Source organism: Brienomyrus brachyistius, chromosome 13 (assembly GCF_023856365.1).
Source record: "Brienomyrus brachyistius isolate T26 chromosome 13, BBRACH_0.4, whole genome shotgun sequence".
Taxonomy (NCBI): Eukaryota; Metazoa; Chordata; class Actinopteri; order Osteoglossiformes; family Mormyridae; genus Brienomyrus; species Brienomyrus brachyistius.
The window spans coordinates 20,024,597-20,047,298 of record NC_064545.1 but is presented as its reverse complement, the minus strand read 5'-3'; the positions used below and the strand labels follow the sequence as shown (position 1 = coordinate 20,047,298).

The 22,702-nt window shown below is 46.9% G+C and overlaps 1 protein-coding gene across 4 annotated transcripts in view; it reads left to right on the top strand.

The window, feature by feature from the left end:
- The window catches only part of lrrc4ca (leucine rich repeat containing 4C, genome duplicate a), a 230,509-nt gene that overhangs the window by 196,499 nt on the left and 11,308 nt on the right, over positions 1-22,702 (top strand). For 3 of the 4 annotated variants that reach the window (XM_048973054.1, XM_048973056.1, XM_048973057.1), the window contains one exon: positions 15,125-15,193. The exons of the other annotated variant lie outside the window; for it this stretch is intronic. The gene's annotated coding sequence lies outside the window, so the exon portion shown is untranslated. The remainder of the gene's footprint in view (positions 1-15,124; positions 15,194-22,702) is intronic. 4 annotated transcript variants of the gene reach the window in all.

The following is a 22,702-nucleotide window of genomic DNA, read 5'->3' as shown; positions in this document are numbered from 1 at the left end:
CCTTAGTGAGTGTAATAGAGTTTGCCAGTACATCAATATATAAAAGAGGAAGGCCACTGAATGGTATGCTGGACAGGTACCGAGGAATTTGCTTTCGTGTTATTGATGCCTAGATCACTTACGGTAATGATTTCTTATGATAGATATAGATAGTAAAAGTGGCTGGCTGTTTTACTTACTTGAGTGCACAAGGTCACAACAAAACTAATAATTCATATTCAGCATATAAATTTATATATATTGGAATGCCTATATCTATTACATAAAGGTATTTTATCATTATTCCTGTTGAAAATTCCAACCAAAAAGAGATAACAGTATCATTTTTACATCCATCATCCATAACCATTTTTGGAGTCACATTTGGAGTCTGGAGCCAGTCATAGGCAGCACAGGACATAAGGACACCCAGGACAGGGAGCCAGTCACAGGCAGCACAGGACATAGGACACCCAGGACAGGGAGCCAGTCAGGCGGCACAGGACAAAGGACACCCAGGACAGGGAGCCAGTCACAGGCAGCACAGGACATAGGACACCCAGGACAGGGAGCCAGTCGTAGGCAGCACAGGACATAGGACACCCAGGACAGGGAGCCAGTCAGGCGGCACAGGACATAGGACACCCAGGACAGGGAGCCAGTCACAGGCAGCACAGGACATAGGACACCCAGGACAGGGAGCCAGTCGTAGGCAGCACAGGACATAGGACACCCAGGACAGGGAGCCAGTCACAGGCGGCACAGGACATAGGACACCCAGGACAGGGAGCCAGTCACAGGCAGCACAGGACATAGGACACCCAGGACAGGGAGCCAGTCAGGCGGCACAGGACATAGGACACCCAGGACAGGGAGCCAGTCGTAGGCAGCACAGGACATAGGACACCCAGGACAGATAGCCAGTCGTAGGCGGCACAGGACATAGGACACCCAGGACAGGGAGCCAGTCGTAGGCGGCACAGGACATAGGACACCCAGGACAGGGAGCCAGTCACAGGTAGCACAGGACATAGGACACCCAGGACAGGGAGCCAGTCGTAGGCGGCACAGGACATAGGACACCCAGGACAGGGAGCCAGTCGTAGGCGGCACAGGACATAGGACACCCAGGACAGGGAGCCAGTCGTAGGCGGCACAGGACATAGGACACCCAGGACAGGGAGCCAGTCGTAGGCGGCACAGGACATAGGACACCCAGGACAGGGAGCCAGTCGTAGGCGGCACAGGACATAGGACACCCAGGACAGGGAGCCAGTCACAGGCAGCACAGGACATAGGACACCCAGGACAGGGAGCCAGTCACAGGCAGCACAGGACATAGGACACCTAGGACAGGGAGACAGTCCATTGTAGTAGACATCACTGGCAAGCAATATCTAGAGACAGTAATTCACTAAACCACTAGCCAGCAGATGTCGACCTAAACTCCACGCACACACAAACACTCACACACACACACACACACTCAAATATGTTTGTATTCATATCTTTGTGGGCACTATTCCTGCATTTCTATGGGAAAAATCCCTAATCCCAGCTATGACAATCTTAACCAAACAAAATGCAAGACATATCTAGTTTTTTGATTGCAGTCGCAGATTTTTATGCAATTGAGTTTCCCCTTGTGGGGAACAAAACGGTGGTCCCCATGATGTCAAAATAACTGATTTTTATCCCGTTGTGGGAACATTTGGCCTCCTCAATGTAATATACATAATATAATATACATAATATGCACACACACACAGCCAGGGGTGGGACACTTAGTCTGAACCCCGCAGGTATGAAACTACGATGTTATTGTGCAAACAACTTGACCAGTCCAGCTGTCCAAAATCTAATTTTCCTCCAGCAAAACAGATCCATATGCAGGCAGTATTTTAGTGGCACATACAGTAAAGAATAGACTGTATTTCTTTCTAGAAGTGTAACAGAAAACATCTCATCCACGAAGATGATCCTAACAATTCTGTGAGCATTAATTAAGGTATGTTTTATGAGATGAACTATCCATTATTGAAACAATGAAATAGATGTTTGTATATGTGTAAATGTGTGTATTTTACCAGTGTTTGGAGTCACTGCACATGTGAAGCCTCTATTAAATGAAATTGATATTGATTTCCACTTTAATATGCACTAGAAAACTCTTAAGAATTTTAAAATGCAGCAGTGTTATTAAAATTCTGAAAACTGCCTGAGCCATTTGTTTACAGCAATTAGAGACAATGTAGAAATTTCTTCTCCTGCCGGAAGGTATTTTCCACCGGTGTTTCCAATTAGTACTCAATCACCTTCCTGGATAGGGTCAGGGAGAATAATTATCCATTTTCTTTGCATCGATAAATTGGGTTTATCTGTCTATTTTTTCATTCCACCTGCGAAAGCTAAGGTGACTTGATTGTACAGAGGGGGGCCTGTCAGGTACAGTTACTTTATTAGTTACCATATATATTTATGATCTAACAGACACCGTATGTTCATTTGTTGGCATGTTGTGATTCCACATTTAAAGCAATACAAAATAAACTCAAAAATGTGAATAAAAAGTATTTTTTTATTCGATATGGGTATCACGGGGGCAGCATGGTGGTGCAGTGGTTGGCACTGTTGCCTCACACCTCTGGGACCCGGGTTCGAGTCTCCGCCTGGGTCACATGTGTGTGGAGTTTGCATGTTCACCCCTTGTCGTCGTGGGGTTTCCTCCAGGTACTCCGGTTTCCCCCCACAGTCCAAAAACATGCTGAGGCTAATTGGAGTTGCTAAATTGCCCGTAGGTGTGCGTGTGAGAGTGAATGGTGTGAGTGTGCCCTGCGATGGGCTGGTTCCCCATCCTGGGTTGTTCCCTGCCTCGTGCCCATTGCTTCCGGGATAGGCTCCGGACCCCCCGCGACCCAGTAGGATAAGCGGTTTGGAAAATGGATGGATGGATGGATGGGTATCACGTGGGTAGGCCTACTTGAAATTTTTTAAACAACTGCATAGAATGAAACTTTAAAATGTATCATAATGTCATCACTACAAGTAATATTTTTGTTTATTATTTGTAACCTCCTCATAAAAATTCTTTTAAAAAGTATCAAATCATTCATGGGCTGCTTCTTCCTCATGACTTACCTATAGCAGAGTCTAGCTAGTAAGTGAAGAATTAGGAGCGGTAAAGTAAGTGAAATAAGTCCAAACCCAATAACACGGGACAAAAATCAAGTTGTCATGTAGAAATATCTCATCCACTGAAGAAATGAATGTCTAGTCACAGGGTTTTTAGTGCAAAAGTGAATTTTTATTGAACTGTTCACTTTGGGTCTTTTTCTAAATTTTGGGACATTATGAAAAAAAGGTTAATGTTGAAGGAGGCAGAGCTGTGCTTCAGCAAGGCAGGTTTTGTATATAAGGATGCAGAGTCGTGCTATGGCAAGGCAGGATTTGGACATAAGGAGGTGGAGCTCTGTTCTAGCAAGGTGGGTTTGGACATACATGTAAGGAGGCAGAACTACCCTCCGGCAAGGTGCAGTTTGAACATTGGGAGGCAGGGCCGTGCTCTGGCAAGGTGCAATTTTATGCATAGGGAGGAGGAGCCGGGAGCTGTGGGGCTCTGTCTGTATTTAAACGCTGTAAGTAATACACAGAGTAAGACTGATTGTACTGACTTGTGTGTGTGTTTGTCGTTTGTCTGCAGTTGTGGCTGCACTTCTTTAAAGTCACCAAAGAGGGCGCTCTCGGTGATCTCACTATGACAAGCCATCATCCCTGTGAACCGACTCATAAGTCAGTCTGTCTACAAAGGGTTGCTGATGGAGTGAATGGTGCCTTTCTGCGTTTTCCTGACCTTGCCCTTAAGCAGATATATAAGAGAGCTCAACCCGCCCTCCCTGCATCCCCTCCCTCCCTGCCCCAGCACATTGAACCTACCTTATTTAGTCTGTTTCCTACTCAGTGTCACTAACACTGCTGCTTCTGTAACCTTTAGCATAATTATAATCTCCCTGGCGCCATCACGACCGTCAGCTTGGGCGTCGCTGCTGTTACTTGCCGGCCACCTCCCCGGGACGCATGGGTCACAGCATGGCCAAGAGGTGCAAAGGCAACCCCCTGAGAGGTTAGCCGAGACAGGTGTGCTGAAATTCGAGCACGAGCCCTGGGAAGCTCCTGCTTTTAGACTGAAGTACTTTTTGAAAACCAGGCCACGTAGCCGTGACGACACCTGTCCCCGCCAAGCTGTCACACCTGACCTCCTCTTGTCCTCATTGCTGGGCATCCTGACAGGACGGCTAACTCACCTATGTAAATATATAGCAAGGGCTTCTGGAAGCATAACCGTGACTGTGCGTCTCGTTGTAAATGGTGATTCACCGCAGTTTTTTCTAAGCAAGGGCTGACTGCATCTTTATATAGGAGACAGTGTTTTGCTGCGTCTGAACTGTAAGACCATTTCTGTCACCTGAGCACCGAATCAGAATCACAGTGAGACATCCCTGTCATCCATACTGAACACCCACGTAAAAATACAGCCCCGTGTAAAATCAATCATATCAGCTATAAGGAAAGTCAAAGTCAGTGCAAAATGAAGATTATTTTAGGGATAAGCCTTAGAGTGAAAAGAAGAGAGTGCAGAGAGAGCGAGAGAAGAACTGCTGATAAAAAGTAAATCTGGAGCATAATAGGAGACTCTCAGACCTTGTCAACATTTTGCTGTTGCTGCTGCTTTTTGTGCCAGAGAATGATGGGAAGGGATGGAGAGGGGGTCTGTGTACTGGTGGCGGTGGTATGTCCCGGTTTTATGGAGGGTGCCTAGGCTTCCTGGACGTATACCTTCGTAAGTCGATTTGGATAAAAGCACATCATTGTCCTGCTCTTTCATTAGACACTGTGAGTTGCTGCGTCCTTTCCCTGCGCGATTCTCCTAAAGTGATTAGCCGCAGCCTGGCTGGACACTGACGCTGGTCCGAAAGCAATGAAGAATGGATCGTACAAGGCCGAGACCAAACCCTCATCCGTCACGCTGCCGGGCGACGCTCGTGTTTCGCGCCGATTTTTAGGAACCTTGCTTTCTCTTTCATGTGGTGCTGTAGGTTCTCCATTTCTTTTGGAAGAGCGAGTAAAGAATAAATGTGGTTATTAAACAAAAGATTGTGAAGCGGCAGGGCTGGGGGCGCTTTGAGGCTAACATTCAGTGTGGGAATGTTCCAGAAGTTGGATGGCAGCCGGGAACGCTTCGCCGTGCCGATAGTGTCGTTACAATTATGCTGCACCTCCGATGAGCCGACACCAAGCAGCCGGCTCCCCCTTATGCGTGATAGGAAACAAGCCCAGCAGGAGGAAAACAGAGGTAACATACATGCATATACATTTTTTTCTTACAGAGGTGTTAAATCCGCCACTTGATTCTTAGTATCTGGGACATTCCCCCCAAGCAGAACGTTGATAAGGGCCGTACTGACACTTTTATTCATTAGTAGCTGAGGGGAGCTTGTGGATGTGGGGCTGGCCAGGCCCCAAGCGAGACACACAGGCGTATCTTTAAACAGCCACCACTGCCTTTTGTATCTCCTCTACTTTTCAGTGCCTGTTATCTCTGCCTTTTTGTCTTCTTCTCTGGCCTGGGGAGACCGGCATTTGGAGGATCCTCCTGAACTAAGGAAGTGCACGGCTCGCCAGGGACACGGGAGGGGGATAAAGGGCAGGCATTAGTTCGCTTGTGGGTCGGCGGCACGGGGCTCCCTTTCAGAGGCATGCTCCTTCTCCTGCAACACAGCGCAGGAAATGGAGCTGGACGTCGGCCGAAGGGGGAATGGCAGGGCCTGCAGTAACAAGGTCCTGTTTCTGAGGAGGTGCACAGGGGCACAGGGATGAGAATGAGAGCAGAGCAGACGGCGAGTGAACGAGAGAGAGGTGGGGGGTACATACTTCGGAAGGCTTAGCTAGAACTTGTAAGCAGTCTGCCAACCCCTGGGGCGGGGGGGGTGGCATCCCGTAGTTCGCTTTTAACTTTTAACCGCAGATGAAAAATAATCTCTTTAGTCTGCCTTCATTTCCCCAGCAAAGCCACCAGGAGATCCGATCCTCCTCCTAGCCGATCCCCTGAATTAACTCAGTGGTGTGCATTTATTGACACGGATCACTTATGCGATAATCTGCCCGTAATGTAAGAACGGGTTGTTGCTCAAATTCTTTCTAAAGTAGCTGTGATGATTTACTTCACGATAAACATTCGATTCAATATTAAATGAATTCCTGACAATTCCCATGTCGGTTATTTACATACACTGTACATTATTAACATATATTAGAATGGCTCTGCATGCCTCTGGCCAGAGATGACGACTCAGGCTGTGACAGGTTGCGATTTGCAAAACAATTAGTCCACCCTGCTTTCCCGGTTATTCTAATTGTGCAATTTTCTTAAAAGACAGATCAGTATCCCTCACACACGCACACACATATTAATTATAAAAACCTTCCTCGTTGGGTCCCCATTTAAATTTACAGGGTTGCCTTCAACAGTTCAGAGAGAACCAGGTACAAGGCCCCCCCCCCGCTCATCCAGCACTTTGACAGAGGCGTCCAGGCCCAGGCCCGTGCTCCGGGGTCAAACGTGGTGACTCAGTGCCTTTGCTGCACCGGGAAAGAAGCTTTGTGTGAGACACTGAGCCGTGGACTAATGTAGCCACGTCAGATGGGCTGATGGTTCAGGAAGTGCACCTGTAACTGTCTCCTCGGAGGGGGCCTTTCTGCTGTACCCATGAGCCTTGCCTTTCATCTATAATTTCTGCAGTAAATCTCCAACTGTGCGCAGGGATAAGGTGCGCTGATGTGAGCTGAATGCAGCATCGCTTTTCGGGAGCAATAATCGTCTGAGGTGAGGAAGCATCAGAAGCAGAGCCACACAGTCCTTCGCCAAAGAGGCAGGCCTTTGCCAAAGGGGCAGGCCTTTGCCAAAGGGGCAGGCCTTTGCTAGTAGTCTGGCCTTTGCCGGTGGGCAGGCCTTCGTTGGTAGGCAGCGCCTCACCGTTAGGGCCCACTGTGATATTTTGGGTTTTCCCAGCGTCCGCTGGCATTCGCGGGCTAACCGTGCTGCTGGCTGACAGGGCACAGCAGCTGGCGTTGGCACGCACGGTTAACCCGGCTCCGGAAGGCATGGCTGCTCCCCCCCCCCCTCTCCCCCCAAGTGTCAGCGCAAGCGGACTCGCCGCTGTCAGCCGGCCTGGCAATGTCTCGTGGGGGGAATCGGCAGCGGAGCAGGATTCTCACACAGGCGCCATTTTCTCCATTATTTAGTGCTGGTCTCACTAATGCTTCTCATTATCATCACCATCAGTGTCATCATCATCATCCTCAGGGTCATTATCATTATCATCAGATAGTTTGGTCATCTGCAGTTTACTGATGGTCATAATGGAACTGGCCGCAATGACTTTTTCAATGGCCCATTGGACTGTACTGCTGCAGATGTGGCAAAAATGTGCCCCCGACCCCCCCCCCCCCCCCCCCTCCCCCAACCGTGATCACTGTTTCCTGTTAGGGGAACTCGTCGTGGCTCTTCAACATTTCAGCATTTCTTGGCAGAGTTCTTGCGATATCCTAACCTGTCATCATCCAGCCAGCTGATTCTCCATTACAGGCTCCGTGCTACATCAGCGTTTTGGGTGACGTACCTTAACTTCACGCGGTACCAGTAATGTATGGTATAATCGCCGCGGAGCGTAGTGATATCAACATCCTCTCACAAGACAGTGATGTCATAGGGCGTGTCTCTCCGTGCATTCTGTGCCATTGTTTTATAGTATACCCACCCTGTAAGTCTGCCTTTCGCTGTGAGCTGCATCCCTCAGCAGTTCTGAAGGCTGAATTTTTAAACAAGATTTAATCACTTTGCGGTTTACTGTGGCAATGAAAACATGGACTATCTCATTTTTAAAGAGTAAATCGCAACTCATAAGTAAATCATTAGAACCATTTGTGAACTTGCTGGTATGTGTGTGGATAAAGCAATAGACCTCATGTCATCAGTAAACAGTTAATACTTCTGTCGAATATCTGCTACCAACCAGAACAGACATTGCATAGATGACCAGGTACAGGTGGAGTTCAAGATGCTGATGCGTAACCTGAGTGATCCAGAGCTTCCTCATCACCTTCCAGGGCTGATTTTTTTCTGCATGACTCAGATAATAGACATAATCATTTTACTGAAAATGCATAAACCCAGCTTCCTCTGATAACTCCTGGCAGCCCGACCCGTGAATCATACTGACAAGCTAAATTTATTCATTTATTTATTTACTTTTATTTTATCTGAAATTATGAAGGAAGAACTGGCCAAGAAGGCAGCAATCAAAACACTTAGGGCATCACAACAAACAGGCATATTATAGACAGCCTGAGTGAGGCAGGTACGCCTTGACTGGTCTTGAGGTCTTCCACACGTCCATGAATAAGGAGTGGATAAAGCTCACATTCATACATGCATACATAGATTTGTTGGTGCAGCCTGGGGATAGGCTGAATGAGGTGTTAGGTCTTGGCTACTGGTCCACCCCCGGGGTAAACAACCCAAACTTTCATGCAGGTTTTGTGTACAACCCTGAAGTCCTGGTGCTGTGGCCCTGTGGAGGGCCGGGGTCCCGACCCCTAGCTTCATGCCAAGGCTCTGTTTTAATTGGCTCTAAACAGAAGCAGGACAGTCACGCAGCAACTTACCGTGATTAAACTGTGGTGGCTACCCAGCTGGGAAGGTGCTGGTGACCATGCTGGTCGGAAGTTCCCCATGAACCTGGATGTGTAAGCAGCCTCCATTGTTCGGAGGGAAAAGACTCTGCAAAGCACATAAGTAATGATGTAAGCAGCAGAGCGTGCATGCTGTCACATTACTGCAGGTTAATAAACGCCATGTGCCTGCATTTCACTTCTTCCCAGATGTCTTTTACCTTAATACATAACACTTCCTTTGATTTTCCAGCCTTTTTGCCACCAAGGCAAAAAGTCCTGAGGTCCGTTTGAGTTTGAATTAATCATATTAAGTGATCCAGGAAATCTGAAAGGTGATTTAATAAACTGTAATGCACTCCACTCCCTGGGTGTCCAAATTTCCCTTTCATGTCTCTGTTTTGCAAACTCACACATTATTTTTTTTATCATGTCAAACACATTCTGTTTTTCGCCTCGTGGTTATGCCTCTTTTAAGTACCTGCAAAACCTTTTGGCTTGTTCGAAACCTATTCTTCTCTAAAGGCACATCAGGACCCTGCAAATTGGTGGTTTTCCAGGACACCAAAGCAATTACCTCACCTCTCACGAAAATTGACATGAGTGTGTCGGCGCATATATATATATATATATATATATATATATATATATATATATATATATATATATATATATAAAATAAAATAAAGAAACAAGGAATCAGTTTTACGGTCTTATCGCCTGAGGTAAGAGCCCTCGTGCTGGAATTAACCAGTCACTGTGTGGCTCCCAAATGATGTGTGCATTTTAAAGTAATTCATGGTCAGAGAATGAAACAAATATGCAAGAAACAAACCATTTTTCAGGTCCCCACAAAGATCTGTGAATGAAATAAAAAAAACTAGGAATGCCAAAAGTCTTGTATTTTGTTTGGTTACTTATGGTTAAGGTTAGGGCTGGGTGGGGAGTTAAGATTGTCATTGCTGGGATTAAAAAAAAAAAAAAGATATATGTATGTATCACATTGTGGACACGCACACACACACACATGTTTATGGGAATTTTTGACCGTTCTTCCAGGAGAGCATTAGTGAGGTCAGGCACTGATGTTGGACGATAAGGCCTGGCTCGCAGTCTCCGCACTGATTCATCTCAAAGGTGTTCTATCAGGTTGAGGTCAGGACTCTGTGCAGGCCAGTCAAGTTCCTCCACACCAGACTCGCTCATCCATGTCCTTGCTTTGTGCACTGGTACGCAGTCTTGTTGGAACGGGAAGGGGTCATCCCCAAACTGTTCCCACAAAGTTGGGAGCATGAAATTGTCCTAAATGCCTTCTATTGTTGCAAATTTCACGAATTGACTTATTGCACAGGTGACATCCTATCACGGTACCCCGGTTGAATTCATTGAACTCCTGAGAGTGTGTGTGTAATATATATATATATATTGGAATTGTGAGTCACCCGGGGCCAAAGATAGGTTTTCATTAACCAGCATCATCCCTGCCCTTAGACAGTTAACACCCCCACCCCCCCAGCCCCCAATATCTGACTTATAATGGGAAGACAGTTCAAGGGAAGACTGCAAGCCACCTGCTAAGGCACCGGGCGGCCGGCCGGCCTGTCAGCATTGGCACTCTGCACCTTCAGCTGGTCATCACAGCGCTGCCACTTCGGAGCCCAAGGGGCTGGCTGTTGTACCCATCGGTGAAGCATTTTAATCTGAGCGAAAACAAAAAGCAGGTGAATGCAACAGAAATGAAAGTGAACAACTAAGTTACATAACTTAGAAGTATCCGGAAATTATGGTCCTAAATTTGAATGTGATGCGTAACAAAACGATAATAGATGCAGAAGCTGCTTGAATGTCTTTATAAAAATCACTTCACTAGTTTTTTAACAGTGACAGCTGAGACAGAGTGACTGAAGGTACCTTCCCTGTCTATGAAACTGCAGCAGATTTCCCCCCCCACCTCCATCCCGCCTCCAGGGTGCAGGCCCTGTGATCCAAGCCTAGTCTGTGTCTGCGTGTCCGTGTGGGTTTTCCCTGGGCTCTCCGGTGCTCTCCCACGTGCGGATCCGCTGACGTGGAGGGTCTCTGTGTGTGTAGGCCTTGTGGAGGACGGCCCTCCATCAGGTATCCTGCCTCAGGCCAGCAACGAAAAACGGTCAGTGCATTCCAAGAATGAATGCAGCCTCAATTTCACACCCGATAACTGCATTTTCCCAAAATGCATCATTTTATTTGTATGCATCGTTCTGCAATTTTAAGCAGAGAGCGTGATTAACTCATCCATTTAAATTAATTTAGGTGTGGCATGATGTTGATTCAGTTGTGTTTTGAGAATGTTCATTTACCAAAAGGATGATCCTCTTAATAAAAGACCGACCGGTGAAACGAATGCAGTCCTTTGTTTTGCTCCATGAGTCTTGCGGGTGCTCTTCCATTGCTGTCTTATCTGCCTGTCAGCTGATTGGTGGAGCCATTCGTTCAGAGCGCCCACAATGAGGACGGCTCTCAGGCCTGCCGGCGTTCTGCCTTGCAGTAAACTTTTATTAGTAACCTGTCTGTTACGGGGGAGATGGGCTGTAACTCTCCTCTGGTCACAAGTCATCCTTCCTAATTTGTTTTTTTATGGAATGTCTTATCTGTGCAGCGTTCTGATTATTTTTAAACCCCTTGAAACTTGCTAACTGGACCTGGCAGGCAGAAGCACGCTGCATGGCAATTTAACTGGACAAATTAGGCCATCCTTTGTGGTCACTTGTGCTCCCTCGGGACCGAACACCTGAGCCCCTCTCTCTGGCATCATTCCACCCTTCTGCTGGCTTGACCTGGATGCCTCAGGTGGACAAAGAATCAGTTTCTTGATGAACGTCAGCATTTGCTGCCTGGATGATGCTCTGATTGGGTTCTGGGGTGATCTTCTTAATGGTGAGTACTGCCCACATTTAGGTCTCCCTCGTTGCTCTTCCTGTTTCCAAGGGCTACGCTTCTCATGCGCAGGTCGGTCGAGAGACCCTTGGATGATGCACACTGAAGAGGCCACCTACATGCGTTCTTCTCAATTAGAGGAACATGCCCATCTCTGCGTGTGGATAGCCTTTAACCTCGAGAGCAGCTCTCATCTCAGAGCTGGAGTCTTATCGCACAGCAGTACCAAAGTGCCATTTTTGTAGGGGTTTTTTTTGTTATTGTTAAGGTACTGTTTATGGAGATGTGAATGGAGTACTGGACTTTAAACACCAGAATCACAAAGTCTGAAACCACCCTCTTACATGCTTAGAAAAGGAATTTCCCTAAAGAATGATTTAAGAGAGTATAAACTTCATAATCTGACAGTAAGAGTCATGAAAAGAACCAACAAAGCGCCCCCATTTTTGTGATAGATAAGCATGGCAGCTGAGAAGTCTGGGTCCCTAAAGAGTGGGTCTGAACTGGGAGACATTTATCATGTTGGGCCAAGTCAGCTGACATGTTTTTGTTCATTCGGCTGTTGGCTGTAAAGATGCTATCTGCTTATGTTTGAATACGAACACCTCTCTGTACTAATTTGCTAAAGCCTGTTTTGAGGCTTCAGGGATTTTACTTTGAGTCTAATTTTCTGTTGGCATAGGAAGAAAGTGTTTAAAGTGACTCGTGGTTATAAGTGCTGCAATTATACTGAGTCATTCCTTTTCTCAGTTGCTCAGTCCTGCTGGTAATGGGGGCTCGGTTAAGAGGGGGACAGTCAAGCACCCTCAGGCTGGCCAGAATGTGCTTTTGCTAAGGGATTTTTAGTCATTAGCACCAGGTATCTCCAGGTGTTCCCAAGTTAGCATGCAGTAGAGAGAGCCAGAGAGAGAGAGAGAGTGAGCGAGAGAGAGAGAGAGCAAGAGAGAGAGAGAGAGAGAGAGAGAGCTATCTTGAGGAAAAACATGGACAGACGTCTGCTAGCGGTCTAATGCTCCTGTCATGACTTCTAGTCATCTTTTCTGAGGGAGGGGGGGTCAAATGTAAATCACAGAGGAGACACAAAAGCTGCTAAGACTAGGTTGTCATTTCTTCAGTGTGTAATTTCATCCATCCAGCCCCCTTTCATGCCACTCAGCCAGCACAGGGTTACAGTGACTTTGGAGCCTAACGTGGGACAGGGACACACAGAAAGGGGACACATTGGATAGTGGACACACATGACAGGGCACATGCAGGACAGGGGACACATGGGGTAGAGGACACACGTAATAGGGGACGCATAGGACAGGGACATGCGGGACAGGGGACTTGCGGGACAGGGACACACGTAATAGGGGACACACAGGGCAGGGACACGTGGGACAGGGGACATACGGGACAGGGACACACGTAATAGGGGACGCAGAGGGCAGGGACACGCGGGACAGGGGACACATGGGACAGGGACACGCAGGAATGGGGAAACACGTAATAGGGGACGCATAGGGCAGGGACACGTGGGACAGGGGACACACGGGACAGGGACACGCGGGAATGGGGACACACGTAATAGGGAACGCACAGGACAGGGGACATGCGGGACAAGGGACGCATGGGACAGGGGAAACACGGGGCAGGATGTGACTTCTTTGCAGGCTACAGACCCACACACTATGAGCAATTTAGAACTGCCAGATCATCTGACAGTGTGGGATGCGACCAGAATAGCAGCAGGAAAGCCACGTGGTTTCACCAGGGGTGGAAATCAAACCTACTGCCCTGCAGGCAGGAGGCCACTGGACCATCACGCCACCCCAGATGAGTCATTATTATTCATTTATTCATTAGTTACATGCATTATTTGTTTATTATTGTGGGCTCTCAGCAGATGTTTCACCCAACTGTTATACATTTAAGCAGCTGGATTCTATTACTGTTTGACTGATGTGATCATAAGCTGCAATTAGGGGCCTTTCGTGTTGTGTCAGTGATGTCAACGTCGTTAAAAATGACGATAATAAAGTTCTTGCGAATAATTAGAATTAGAAGGAATAATTTTTATATTTATTTTATTTATTGCTGTGGCTTACTGTGCCCTCACGCCACCAATGTTGGGGTTTGATTGTCACCTCTGCTTGTGTGTGTGGTGTTTGCATGTTTTTCTCATGTCGTGTAGGTTTCTTCTGGGTGTGTCAGTTTCTTCCCACAGTCCTAACGACTGTGTGTTTGACCAGCAATGGACTGGTGTACCATTCAGGGCGTACCCTAGCCCTGTCCCCTGTGCTGCATGGGACAGGCTCCCAGCTTCCCTGTGACCCTGACTGGGACAAGTGGTTAGAAGATGGATGGATTTTTCAAACTTAGATGTTTTTGTGATCAGCTCCAAACACTCCTTCCTGGATGAGGAGCCAAGATGGACTCCGTTTCACTGAGTGGGGTGTATTTATTAATATCCCTGAGTCCCCAAGAGTAAGATCACTTTTAGTGAACACCGGCATAAACAAAGGAGAGTGAGCATGGAGCAGGTGAGGCGAGGCGGAGAATGTGGGTGTGCGTACGCACTGCGGTTTGATGCATGATTAAGTAACATTATGTATCATGCGGTCAGCATAGTAGCTGCCAGTGGTCTCCCAGCACTCTGAAAGATTTCATATTAATAGATGAGCTGTACACAGAGGCATCTGTAGCCTTCTGAGAGAGCTGCATTTGCGTGTTTATGAGTGCATTCATCATCAGCGTATTTAAAGTATAAAGGGTCAGGCAAGTGTCGCGTTGAAACACATCAGCTGATTGGATGATGATGATACTGATGAACAAGTAGCAATAATAGAGAATATTTTGAAAAATATGTTGATTAATAATGGACACTTTTAGCATGCAGCTTGCCATCATGTAGCATCGCAGCTCATTATCGGGGTGTCATAAGTAATTTGGAATTATTCATATTTGAAATGTGATTAATTTCTTTTTCTGCGATTTGGAAGATGAACCTTTGGCTTATCAGCTGCCAGGGGGGGGGCTGGGGGGGGGGGGTTAAAAACAAAGTTGTGTGTTAGAGTCGCACATATCGACTTTAGATGATGTCATTTAAAAGATGGACATAAGACTTTTGCCAGAGAAACGGGCATTTCGGGGGAAAGAGGAGGGAAGGGGGGCGGCCTTGTTAGCACCAGGTGGGGGGGTCGGCTCTTGGGAGGGGCAGCAGCAGGGTTAAGAATCAGAATCCAGTGAAGTGAGAGGAGGGGCATGTCACGTGACTGCCACCCCCCCCCCCCCTTCTGATAATGAATTAACAGCTTTAATACCAGCCGTAATACCTTGTTACGCCAAGTGTCGCACACTAACGCCCGAGGTCTGGCTGCGACTGCGTCTGCTGTCTTTTAGCAGAGGCCACGGCATGCTGGCTCCGGGTCAATGCGCCAGTGTGCCTGGCCGTGATTGGCCGGCGTGCCTGGCCGTGATTGGCCGGCTCCGTCTTCACACCCTCTCCGTCTTTACCCGTCAGGGCCTGCCGGCTGCCGGGGCTGCGTGCGAAGATGTTCGGGAACCACTGCGATGGCAAATGAGCTGGCAGGTGAGAACGTGACCAAAGCGAGTCCGCCCCCACGAGCCCCTCCCCGGCAGGACGCCGGCCTGCCCCATCTCTGCCCCCCATCCCCCCAGCCGCCCCCCGGCACTCTGTCGGAAGAGGCTGCCCGGGTGAGCCAGTGTCAGATGCAGATGGCCAAACGGCTGCGGAGACGTCTCTGTGTCGCGTTCGTATCCAGGTCATCTTGGGCCTCCCGGGCGGCCTGGCGAACCCAGGAGCGGCAGCGCTGAGCTCCGGGCCGACCGCAGGCGATTTGTTTGTGGTGTGAAGAAAACGTAGCCCTCAGGGACGAGAAGGAAGAGACGAGGCAGCCTTTCATTTTCCATAAGATCGCTGGGCAGAGTTTTCATTTTAATCTGGGCCGGCCTCTTTTCATTAATTTATTAACCCCCCCCCCCCCCCCCCCGACTGTCTCCAACGTTTGTTGTTCTATTCATATCTGCCTTGAGAAATTCCATAACCCCAGCCACCACAACCCCCCCCCCCCCTCGTCTCCCCAACTCCCTTGTGAAGTTTAGAAGGTTGACTGATTAAAGAATAATACCATCATTTGAGAGATTATGTTCCATGTGCCTCTTAACCCGAGAGAATCGCTGAGGAACGGGCAGATGGTGGCGCTGGACGGAAGGCACATTCCGCGCTCCTCGCTGCCTGATCCCGCCGTGGTGCATTGCAGGGCCGCGCCGCATTCAGGCGACATGCCGCAACAAATCACCCGCATTCCTCTTCTACACGGCTGTTCTGTTTGCTCGACAGTTGCATGTTTCCTTGCTGTTCGCCGGTAGTGTGTGCCTCAGCGTGTCCCCGTGTGTGGGAGGAAGTAAATCACCCAGCTACCCACTCGTGGATATTCGTTCGGAGCCCATTGTGGCTGGAGCCCACGTGAACTCCTCAGCCGCACACTCTATCACGCCGGCTTCTCATTAACGCCCCGGACGTTCCGTTGTCTGCAGTAATGACCTGCCCCGCGTGGGGAGGTACCACAGCTGGAAGGCACCACAGCATGGATCTCAAACTCAGCTGGGCTCACCACTTTAAAAGCTGTAAAATGCTTGCCCTGGGAGCTCGCAGTGGTGTTTACAAACTCATGGAGATGCGGCATCGGGAGAAGGCAGATTCCTAGAAGGAGACGGTCATCCAGCAAGCAAGGTTCCCTATGATCTCAGCAAAGACCCGGAGGAGATGCCACTCCCAAGCTTCAGCTCACCCTGCTTTTATGCAATATAAAATAACTGTCCACGTACCCTAAGTCCACATTTTTGCTCCCTCCCAGCTCCCAGTAGGAGCAAAAATATGGACTGTATGGGGTCCCGGAGGATTGGGTTGGAAAACACTGACCTACACAGTTTTGTTCTTCTGTTGTCTATTTCCTTCTCTGGTTTGAGCTGCACCGGGAAGCCCTGACAGGCAAGCGGATGGCACCAGATGCATTCTGGGACTCATGCACTCCCACGTACCGCGCTGCCGCAGGGGGCAAATTAATAGGGGACGATTCAGGTGCTTCTCCGAACATATTGAGCGTGTCCCAATGGTCCTCAGCGTGGGAATGCCGTTTCCGGAAAGCTGGACTGGGTGCATGCACGTGACTGTAGACTTTCAGTATAAAATTCCCCTGCATGTGCGCAATAATAGACCAAAAATAACCTGAAAAAACAGCAGGTTTTCCCAGAGTTCCTTCCTGTCATGGAACTGCTAAGAAAATAAGGTTTCCCTGTGTTTTAACAGCATGCCTTTAGAACACGTGTACTCGGGCGATCCCAAAGGGCATCACATCACCATGCATGTGCAACCAGGAGATACAATTTCATGATTTTATGCGGAAATGTCTCATTCTTCACGGGCGCCTAGTACTTTCTGGAGGCAGTCACTTCATGGTTTCAAACCAAGATTAGATAACATTGTCAGGGGTGGGGGTGAGGGGCGAGTTTGCCTTTATGCTCCGAGAAATCAGCTACTGACGAATGTGCTGGCTGCTTTGATACACTGCTGTCAGCATGGAAAACAGACATTTTTTTTTTTGGTGGGGGGGGGGGGGGGTTCCCATCTCAGCGCTTCCCCTCTTGACCTATGTAAATGGGCACAAGCGCCCAGTATCCTGCCCCCTGCAGCCCGACACACACCCTACAAGGCAGGCGTGACATGGCAGGGCGTCGATTCCAAAGCAGAGGGTGTCAGGGCCTCGATTTGGCCCGAGTCGGTTCGAGATGATCAATAACGCATGTGTCAGCCGTACTTCCAGGTAAACAACGCAAATGAATCAAGTGGGAATCAAGGGGCAGTGCCCCCCCCCCCCCCCCACCCAGTGCTCAGGGATGGCTGGGGGGGGGAAGCCCTGTCAGATGTGGCCTATCAGGATTATTTGCGGCTCATTTGTTTGCCGAATGGGTTTCCCCTCGGGGTCAAGGCGTCGCTATCGAATCGACAGAAATCCGCCCACTCTCTCCGCCCTTCAGTGGGCCCAAAGCGACGAATTAAGATGAACTTGGCTCATTTATTTAGGGAAAGCAGCGCGTGACTGTCACATCACGCTCCCCAAGTGCTTTCGCAGCAGCCAGGGCCTTGTGACGACCTCAGCAGCCCAGCTCTTTAAAGGAATGGGGTCATTAATTAGGGGTGGGGGGGGGTATAATTGAGATGTGAGCATGAGGCAACGTGCTAACGTCAGGCTGAAAAACTCGAAGGCTTGCTATGAAAGACTTTCCCTACTTTGTGCCTTTTTCCAGCCTGCCAAATCGTTTACTTGCTGTTGTTGTTGTTGTGATTTTGCATAAAGTGGACTGAGTTTTAAATCTGTCTCTTTGCAAATCATCAGCAGCCAGTTTTTACATGCTCTTGTCTCAGTCAGACGGTGTTCCATGCCGCCCTTCTTTCACTCAAAAGGGACATCTCGTCAAAATCAGTGGCCTCGTTATGTTGTGTGACAGATGTGAGCATGTGGAAACCAATCTAGTTCCAAAGACTCTCGTGCTCATGAGCAGAATCTCCAACCGTCATGTTCTGGTCACTCAGTGGGAATCAAATCATTATGCTTCCGCAGTTGAAAACCCAAATATGCATTTAATCTCAGTTTTATATACGTGACTGTTCAGAAATATGTCCAAGTCTCTTCTTTTATCTGTACCCATCAGGGGCTTCATTGAAGCTTCGGTGTTGGACATTCGGTCCAGAGATGCTGATGCATTTCTCATTCACAGCTGTTAAATCTGCTTTCAGGAATTGCTCTGCTAACATCACTGCTCATCGTAACTATATCATAAAAACAGTAGAAATGAGAGTTAACTGCACACATAAACCATTTAAGATGGTAAGACATACTTTATGGAAATTCATTAATTTATTACTATGGTGAGATATGTGGAGTATGGAATTCTGTTCATATTTGTCAGGGCTGTTGTCCTCGGGTGACATGACGTCTTCCCTAGTTTGATGTAGCTCCTGGAGTGTCTACTCTCATTTAAAATACATTCTTGTGTTTGTTTGGGAATGTTTACTTTAGAATATTAATGAATCCTTCACCCCAATGCTTGAAAGACTTAATGCGAGAAAATGTGAGACATGGCGTTGTTGAGGTTGTGGGAGGGGTGTGGGGGTGTGGCTAAAGAAACAAAAGAAATTCTTGTTTTTGTTTTCTGTTATTCTACTGTGCTAATTTGCGTATGTTCTAATGTTAAAGTGTGTTTTTTTTTTCAGCATAAATATACACGTAGATTTTCTTTGACTGCCTTAGACTTTTCCACTGTACTGTATGTTAGAAGCAGCTAGCAATGTCTTGCTGTCTTGTTGTTCCTAGTTTACTGCACACAGAGCATGTTAGAATGTTTAGCAGGTGCCAGGTTGAAGTGAGCCACTCACTTCACAAAACTCAGAATTTATGAATTGTACCCCATTCCATTCATGAGCTGGAATTTGAATTGGATTGCCCAAACCCCACAGAATGCTGAATTGGAATTTGAATTGAATTGCCTAATCCCCACAAAATGCTGAATTGGAATTTGAATTGGATTGACAGGAAGAAGAATCTAATTTATTTTAATTCAAAGAAATCCAATGCCATCACATAATATATGAATGTTATTTAACCCAGCGAAACATAAATTATTTTAAAATGATTTACCATAGATGTACATCCGCGGAAAAAATTAAGAGACCACAGCGCATATTTTTTTCTCACCCATTTCTCAAGTTTTGGATGCATGTCTGTGAATAATATATTTTTTTATTGCAGACTGCAGCCGGCTCTTCGCTGTTTCTCATTAATTGAAGGGCTTCTTCCTTGCTTTGTGGGACTTCACTCCTGCTTCTAGGAGCCTGAAATGACTTCACACCTGCACTTAATGTCTCCCATTCCTTTTAAAGGTCACTCGATGTCATCCTACAATTCATGAGAAGTTAATGGTCATCAGATAAGTTACTGGTCATCTCTGTCATTAGAATGTCGCTTTCGCCCTTTACCTGGCTGGTTTCTGGTCATTCCCGCTTTACCTCATTCTTGCGTCCTGCTGTCTTAGAAACTTTAAACCTGAAAGCAACCTGCTGTTCAGCATCAGCATAGCCATCTGCCAGCAGAACCCTGATTAAACCAGGATTTAAATGCAGATTTATTTTTTTAAATATAGAGTGGTCTCTTATTTTTTTTTGTGCCTGTATATACTGAGGTTGTATATGTACGAGTGGCTAAAATGTATATCAATGTGGTTTATGTTGGTCCTGTGTCCTGTCCCCGAGGCACATCTCTGACTGCTTACCTGTATGAGCATTTCTGTATTACTGCAGCAGTCTGCTGTAGCTTTTCCTGTGAGTGTCAGTTGGCTACCAGATGGATTGGGTGGGGATAGGGCTACCCGTGTGACTAACCCCTCATACCTGTAACTTTTGTGTCAAATGTTTAGATCTGGGGTGGCCAATCTTATCCAGTGTGTGTGCGGCTTTTTGTTGCAACTCTCTAGTTAGATTACTAATTAGAGGACTGATTTGCTGAAGAGTCCTGAAGAGTTTGTACAGCTGACCTAAAGGTTACCCCAAAAACCTGTATAGACAGTTTTGTCTTTCAGTTTAACCTTAACACTATAACACAAAGCAAAATTTCCTGACAAATGCAGTTATGACTTATTCCAAACTATATGACTCATTGTTTAATAACATCACATGTTATGCACATTTTTCTGCAAAATCAAAGGCTTTGTCATTTAGATTCTGGCCTGAAATTGTTTCATGCTACGCTGAAGATTGTCTCAGCAGGTGCGGTGAAATCTGGGGTACCATAGTATTCGCAGGTTGTACTAGCTGAAGGAAGCTGGTTGGGATTGCGGTGCAGTGGGGCAAAGTCTCGGCATTCCTCTGCTAATTGTGGTTGGCTCGTCATGTGAAACTTTGGCGACTGGTGAGGAACTAGTTTGACTATCACTGTAGGAGACGAGTCTGGGACATTTCTTGAGCTGGACAGTCTGTTTATTATATGCAGTACTGCGTTTGGTTGGGAGACCCTAGCATTTCCTTCAAGAAGATCCACCGTGGTGCACAAAATGACAGTTAATTTATTCATTCCATAGCTGGCACAAATGTTGTATTCTTTCGTTCTGAATAAAATGACATTTATAACAATGATAAAGTATATGCCATGTATAATTAACATGTTTATGTGTCATTTATATTGAAAGATTAAGCTGTATTGTTAAAAGCTGCATGTACTCTATGAATATGAGCGCGACTGAATTCAATTACATTTTAATTCAGCGTCTTTAAAATGAAATTCCAATTGCAATTCTGTATCCAGTTTTCGACTGCAGTTCAAATGCAGTTCAAATTCACGAAATGAATTTGAATTTCAGTGCCAATCTTATTTCAGTTCTGAATGGTGCACAACCCCTGGAAAGATTTAATAGAGAAATATTCAGAATTGATTTTTCTGTGATCATCACAGCAATGCTAGTCAAAGCACAAAATAAAAACTAAAACAAATAAAACAGAGTATTTAGCTAAAATCTGAAATAACCTTTAAGACGGTGGGATGGCTCCTCTAGGTAGGCACTGTATTAGGTTCCTCAAGGTTCCATTCATACCCCTTTCCCAACATCTCGATCATTGTCTAATAAGTGTTTAACTACTTGCCACCCTGTTGCCCCAAATCAGCACACAATGAAGTCTGTGAACAGATCCTCCCAGACACAGGACGCTTCAGTGCTCCTGATACCGAGCCTGAGAAATGCACAGACGATGCTTGTAGGAGCAGATATCTAGAGCATGGGCGAGAGAACAGACACCGGACAGCTGTAAAACCGCAGCAGGAGCAGGACTCTTAGTGCCCCTGTTGTGCAAAGACAGTCACCCAGCAGCCGTGTTCAGTTCCCCCACCCTGGCAATTGCCACTGAGTAGTATCAGGATGCCTTGTACTAAACGGTAGCTCAATCAAGGTAAATAAACGCATGCTTTTTATTGGTCCCTGGGCAAGAGCAGTGCGGCGATTGAGAGGGGGGGCACCCTTTAAAACAACTGCAGTGTCTGGGTAATTTCTTCTTCATCCTTGGTGCTCCAGTTGTTCGCTTCAACAGAAAGCTTCGTGTCCATTATTGTTAAGCCCCCACCAGGGCTGCACTGTGAGTTATACGGGACGGGAGTAATCAGGAAATTTATCCTCCCTCCGCATCTCTCTCACAGCTACCTAGCCAGCCGTGTGCTGCATCTGGTACATCACAATAACTTTTTTTAGCGAGATACCCGGAGAAAAATGTCCTCTTCTCTCGTAAATTTTAATTCGCTGCTTGTGTGTTTGTAGTACAAGCAAAGGGATGATTTTTTTTCTTGCCATTCTAAATGTTGAGAACGATAGCAAATGCTTTATGAAATAAAGGTACTTGAGTGCCTGTTGAAATGTATCCTTACCTACCGGAATACATCAGTTACTGCTCCCACTCATGGTAATACGTTTATATAGCAAGTAGATTGAATGTGATTTTTATTTTTTTACGTAACGTTTATTGTGATCCTGCACTGCAGAAGCACTTATGGGGAAAGGAGGGGAGTGTTTTATGGTGTTTTGTTTTCGTACTGTGCAGAGGGGACATGTATATGATGGAAATGATCAAAATAAGTACACATGTCTGATACTTGGATGGCTAAGGACAATATTGGCTTAATGTTAGACGGTTAATATTTGCATGATACTTACAGGTACGTGCTGGGTAATTTTTTCGCATCGTAGGTGAATCTAACACCGCAAACGTACTATAAGCCCTACCTGATGCTTACTACTGCGCTGGCTTTCACTGCACACAGTTCCCGGATGTTCAGGCCGCCAGCGTGTGCGTGCCAGAAGACCGTGCAGCTTTACACGGCTTGACTAGCACTCGGTCTAAACGCTCCTTTCATGAAGGAGAGGCTGTAGCAAAGGTGTGGCGTGAGGACCAGCCGGTGACAGTCTTTAGCAGGAAGCCTTCACCAGTGATGAGGACGTAGCACTAAAAAATGCTCTCGTTGTGAAAATGCCAGCTTGTGAC